Here is a 5,881-nt window from a genome sequence, read left to right as displayed (position 1 = left end):
AAAAAGTCATAGTATAGCATGTTGAATAAAGAGGAAAAAAAGTCATAGTACAGTATGTCGAAAAAAGAAGAATAAAAGTCATAGTATAGCTTGTCAAAAAGAGGAAAAAAAAGTCATAGCATAGTACGTTGAAAAAAATCATAGTATAGTATGTCGAAAAGAGGAAAAAAAAGTCATAGTATAGTATGTCGAAAAAAGAGGAAAAAAAGTCATAGTATAGTATGTCGAAAAAAATCATAGTATAGCATGTTGAATAAAGAGGAAAAAAAGACATAGTATAGCATGTCGGAAAAAGTCAGCATAGTATGTGGAAAAAAGGAAAAAAAAGTAATTGTATAGTATGTGGAAAAAAGTCATAGTATAGCATGTCAAATAAAGAGGAAAAAAAGTCATAGTACAGTATGTAGAGAAAAGTGAAAAAAGTCATAGTACAGTATGTCGAAAAAAGAGGAAAAAAGTCATAGCAAAGCATGTCAAAAAAAGTCAGTTTGGTTTGTTGCAAAAAGAGGAAAAAAGTCGTAGTATAGCATGTCAAAAAAGTGGAAAAAAGTCATAGTATAGAGGAAAAAAAGTCATAATATAGCATGTCGAAAAAAATCATAGTATAGCATGTCGAAAAAAGAGGAAAAAAAAGTCATAGTATAGCATGTCAAAAAGAGGAAAAAAAAAGTCATAGTATAGTATGCCGAAAAAAGAAGAAAAAAAGTCATAGTATAGTATGTTGAAAAAAGTCAGAGTATAGAGGAAAAAAAGTCATAGTATAGTATTTCGAAAAAAAGACAGAACAGTATGTCGTAGTATAGTAAGTTGAAAAAAGAGGGAAAAAAAGTCATAGTATAGCATGTCGAAAAAAGTCATAGTATAGTATGTCGAAAAGAGGAAAACAAAGTCATAGTATAGTAAATTGAAAAAAGAGGGAAAAAAAGTCATAGAGTAGTATGTCGAAAAAAAGACAGAACAGTATGTCATAGTATAGTAAGTTGAAAAAAGAGGGAAAAAAGTCATAGTATAGCATGTCGAAAAAAAGTCATAGTATAGCATGTCGAAAAAAAGTCATAGTATAGCATGTCGAAAAAAGTCAGAGTATAGAGGAAAAAAAGTCATAGTATAGCATGTCGAAAAGAGGAAAACAAAGTCATAGTATTGTATGTCGAAAAAAGAGGAAAACAAAGTCATAGTATAGTATGTCGAAAAAAGAGCGAAACAAAGTCATAGTATAGTATGTCAAAAAAAGAGGAAAAAGCAGTCATAGTATAGCATGTCGAAAAAAAGTCATAGTATAGCATGTCGAAAAAAGTCACAGTATAGAGGAAAAAAAGTCATAGTATAGCATGTCGAAAAGAGGAAAACAAAGTCATAGTATTGTATGTCGAAAAAAAGAGGAAAACAAAGTCATAGTATAGTATGTCGAAAAAAGAGCGAAACAAAGTCATAGTATAGTATGTCAAAAAAAGAGGAAAAAAAAGTCATAGTATAGTATGTCAAAAAAAGAGGAAAAAAAAGTCATAGTATAGCATGTTGAATAAAGAGGAAAAAAGTCATAGTATTGTATGTCGAAAAAAGAGGAAAAAAAGTCATAGTATAGTATGTTGAAAAAAGAGGAAAAAAGAAGTCATAGTATAGTATGTTGAATAAAGAGGAAAACAACGTCATAGTATAGTATGTCAAAAAAAAGTCATAGTATAGCAAGTGGAAAAAAGTGGAACATATATATATATATATATAAGTAAAATAAATAATTAGAAGTATGCTACATATTTAATTTAAAGTGGAATCTGTGCTGGCAGTGCTCTGTCAGATGCTCTGTCGCAAAGTAACTTTTATCCACTTTTAAAAGCCACTTTTTAAGATACTTTTCGTAGATCTTGGACACTTTCAACAACACCTTTTAACTGGATTCTGACTTTTAGTAATTGGATGCTGGGATATCAATTATCTGAGGAACAGACCCAGGAAGTGGTAACCATGCCTTCTGTGAACACTGAGGACAATGTTTTGCTCCAGAAAGCAAATAAAATGATCACCTACCTTAAGGAGGATGTCCGACGGATCTTTGAGGAACTGAGGGCCCCTGGTCACTACTCCCGTAACATAAACTCTCTCGCTGCTGTTCACTTTGCAGAAGCCTATGAGAGAAACGTTATCACAGACTCAATTTCCTATACTGCTGAGCATCTTCTGAGCCCTGATAAATTAATTTCTCGATTCCACTCTGCATGCTCAACTATTCTGGATGCTGTAGCCACCTGAAATATAGATTTGATTGGTATTATAGGTGCAGCTTTAAATTGGTTTAAGTCATATTTCAGTTTCAGAACATTCTCTGTAGCATTAGGTCAGTTTTCCTCATCCACTACTACCCCTGTCACCTACGGTGTCCCACAAAGCTCCATCCTGGGTCCAGTTTTTTTCTGCCTGTACATGCTCCCCCTAGGAAACATTATTAGAAAATATAACATCTGTCATTTCTACGCTGATGATTCACAGCTGTATCTGCTGCCAAAATCTAGGGACTCCCTACAGCCTCTCCTAGATTGTCTTGAATACATTAAAGGTTGGATGGCAAAGAACTTCCTTTAGCTAAACGACAGCAAAACTGAAATAATTATCTTTGGTCCCTCTAAGTTCAAAAGTCAACTCACCAGTATGCTAGGCCACCTCACCCCATATGTAAAGTCAAATGCAAAAAGAATAGTATTATATTTGATTCTGCACTTTGTCTTGACAAGCAAATCAGCTTTGTTGTTAAAAAATAGTTACTGTCATTTAAGAACCATTTCCCAACTCAGCAAATTCTTTCCTTTCAGGACATGGAAAAAGTAATTCATTGCCTTCATTACATCCAGGCTGGACTATTCCATTTTCCTTTATTTAGGCCTTCCCCAGTGTTTCATCAAGTCATCTACAGATATGGTCCAAAATGCAGCTGCAAGGATATTGACTGGTACTAAAAAATATGAGCACATTACCCCAGTGGTAGCCTTTCTTCACTGGCCACCCGTCGACTTTAGAATCCAGTTTAAGACCCTGTTGATTGCCTTCAAGGCTCTTAATGGCCAGGCACCATCTTATATCACAGATCTTATTCAAAGGCACTCAGCCCCGAGGTCTCTTAGATCTGAGGACAAATCTCTCCTCTATGTCCCCCGATCTTGACTTAAACTAAAAGGTGACAGAGCCTTTGCAGCTGCTGCTCCACAACAACAGATAATCATATCAGATGTGCTCCCTCTATTTCTGTATTTAAATCTAGGCTAAAGACACATGTTTACTCTCTGGCCTTTTAACACACTAAGCATTCATTCTGTCATCATTCTGTCATGTCTGTAATTAATTGCTGCTTGTTGTTGATTGGGATGCTTTTCTGTATGTGTGTTTTGTTTTCACTTTTTATTTTAACATTTCAATGTTTTTATCAGCACATTGGTGCTTCTTTGTAAAGCACTTTGGTCAGCTTAAGCTGTGTTTAAATGTGCTCTGGAAATAAACTTTACTTAATAAAATAAGAAAAGATTATTTGGAGACAAATTATATGGTAAAGAGACAATGATGTAATTAATATCAGCAAAGTAAACAAGTATTTATTAACAGTGTACACCAGACTAATATTGGATATGATTTAGTAACGGTATATTATATAATAAAATGCAAAAGTCAATGTAACATATAAACATGATATAGTATAGTATAGTATAGTATAGTATAGTATAATATAGTATATGATAGAGTATGGAATATGAGACATACTATAAGGTGTAGTAGTGTAGTAATATAGTAAAGTACAATATAACATAGTATAGTATAGTATAATATAATATAGCATAACAGTTTTAGATATTACATAATGTGCAGTATAGTACAGCAATATAACATAGAAGTCAATAAAATATATAGTATATAACAAGAATATATCAACAGGATGGCAAGGTATATAATCAGCAGAGATACAGAGGAAAGGGAGAGGTGAAGGTCTCGAGTGAACCAGACACTGTGGTGAAATGGGTCTGTGTTTATTTGATGTGGGCGTTATAGTCCATGGTTTCCACTGTTGTTGTACAATCTGATAGCATCTGGTAGAAGGGAGCACCAATAGAGTTCTGGTTTGCACCTGGGTGGAATGGTCCGGTGGCTGAATGAGCTGCACATCTGCCATCTGTCATCAACAGAAGAGGATTGACGGGGTTGTCCAGGATGGCTTTGATTTTGTCTTTAATAGTCCTCTGTACCACATGAAAAACTTATGGAACAATGCCATGAAATGTCACAAAAGGTTACTGTATAACATGTTAGAAATGGTCATTAAGTCATGACCCACTTTTATATAATTCAAACCACGCAAATTGATTTTTCAAAAATAGCCTTTCGAAAACACGTAAGTCATCTTTTTTTTAAACATAAATACACATATTTAAATTTTTTGGATGGTTTCATGCTCCCATGTGCAAGCACTTAATTACATATCAGAAACTGGGGTTTTTGTCCATTTTTTATCCTCAATGTATGAAAATCCACATTTTAAAAACTCCAGGTCCTATTTGCGCTTTGCCATCTTGCCTGCAAAGATTAACACAAACTTGTGTATAGTATGTTGAAAAAAGATATAGTATAATATGTTAAAAAAATCATAGTATAGTGCCTTGAAAAAAGTCATAAAAATGTCCTAGTATAGTATGTCAAAAAAGTCAGTATAGTAAGTAGAAATTAAAAAAAAAGTAATTCAAGAGCATGTCGAAGAAAGTCATAGTATTGTATGTTAAAAAAGTCATAAAACAGTCATAGTATAGCTGTCGAAAAAAATTCAGAAAAAGTAATAGTCTAGTATGTTAAAAATGAATAGTATAGTATCTTAAAAAAAGTAATAGTGTGTCAAAAAAAGTAATAAAAACGTCAGTATAGTATGTTGAAAAAAGTCATAGTATCTAAAAAAGTCAGTATAGTATGTCAAAAAAGCATAGTACATGTCCAAGAAAATCATAAAAGTCAGTATAGTATGTTGAAGTCATAAAAAAGTCCTAGTATAGTATTTTGAAGAAAATTATAAAAAGTCATATTATAGTATATCGAAAAAAGTCCAAAAAGTCATTTTATAATACATTGAAATAAATCATAAAAAGTCATATTATAGTATGTCAAAAAAGTCATAGTATAGAATGTCAAAAAACAAAAAAAAAAAAAAGCCATAAAAATAGGCAGGTCGAAAAAAAAAAAAAGCCATAGTATGTAGAAAAGGTCTATAAAAACTATAAAATAAATTTTATAGTTTGTCGACAAAAGTCATAAAAAGTTACAGTATGTCAAAAAACGTCACAGCTGTAGAAAAAGGTCATAAAATAGTCATAGTACAGCATGTTGAAAAAAAGCCATTGTATAGAATGTTGAAAAAAGTCATAAAAAAATCATCATAGCATGTCGAAAAAAGTAATAAAACGGGCCATAGTATAGCATGTCAAAAAAAGTCATAGTGTAGTGATTAGAAAAAGGTCATAAAAAAGTAATAGTCTAGTATGTCCAAAAATGTCATAGAAAAGTCATAGTCTAGTGTGTTGAAAAAATAATAATAAAAAGTCATAGTATTGTACTTTAGGCTAAAAGAAGTCAGTTAAGCCATAACATTGTCATGGCATATTATGACATCAAAGGGCAGTTTACTTTCAGAAGTGGGGAAAACACATTGAAGTCTGTATTCTAGCAGCTGTTCAATGATGTAGAAAATTCCTGTTTGAAATAATAATTTTAAGTCATGCTATTCACTTTAATAAACCCAACTTTAAACTAGCGTCATCAAAACTAAATTTAAATCCTTCCTGGTTTAAATCTTTTGTACAAACTTAACGTACTTTGATTGACAACAGAAATAAAGAAGACAGTCGAGATCGTTCCA

Source organism: Perca flavescens, chromosome 19, assembly GCF_004354835.1.
Source record: "Perca flavescens isolate YP-PL-M2 chromosome 19, PFLA_1.0, whole genome shotgun sequence".
Classification (NCBI taxonomy): domain Eukaryota; kingdom Metazoa; phylum Chordata; class Actinopteri; order Perciformes; family Percidae; genus Perca; species Perca flavescens.
The sequence above is the reverse complement of the archived record's forward strand: the minus strand, read 5'-3'. Positions refer to the sequence as shown.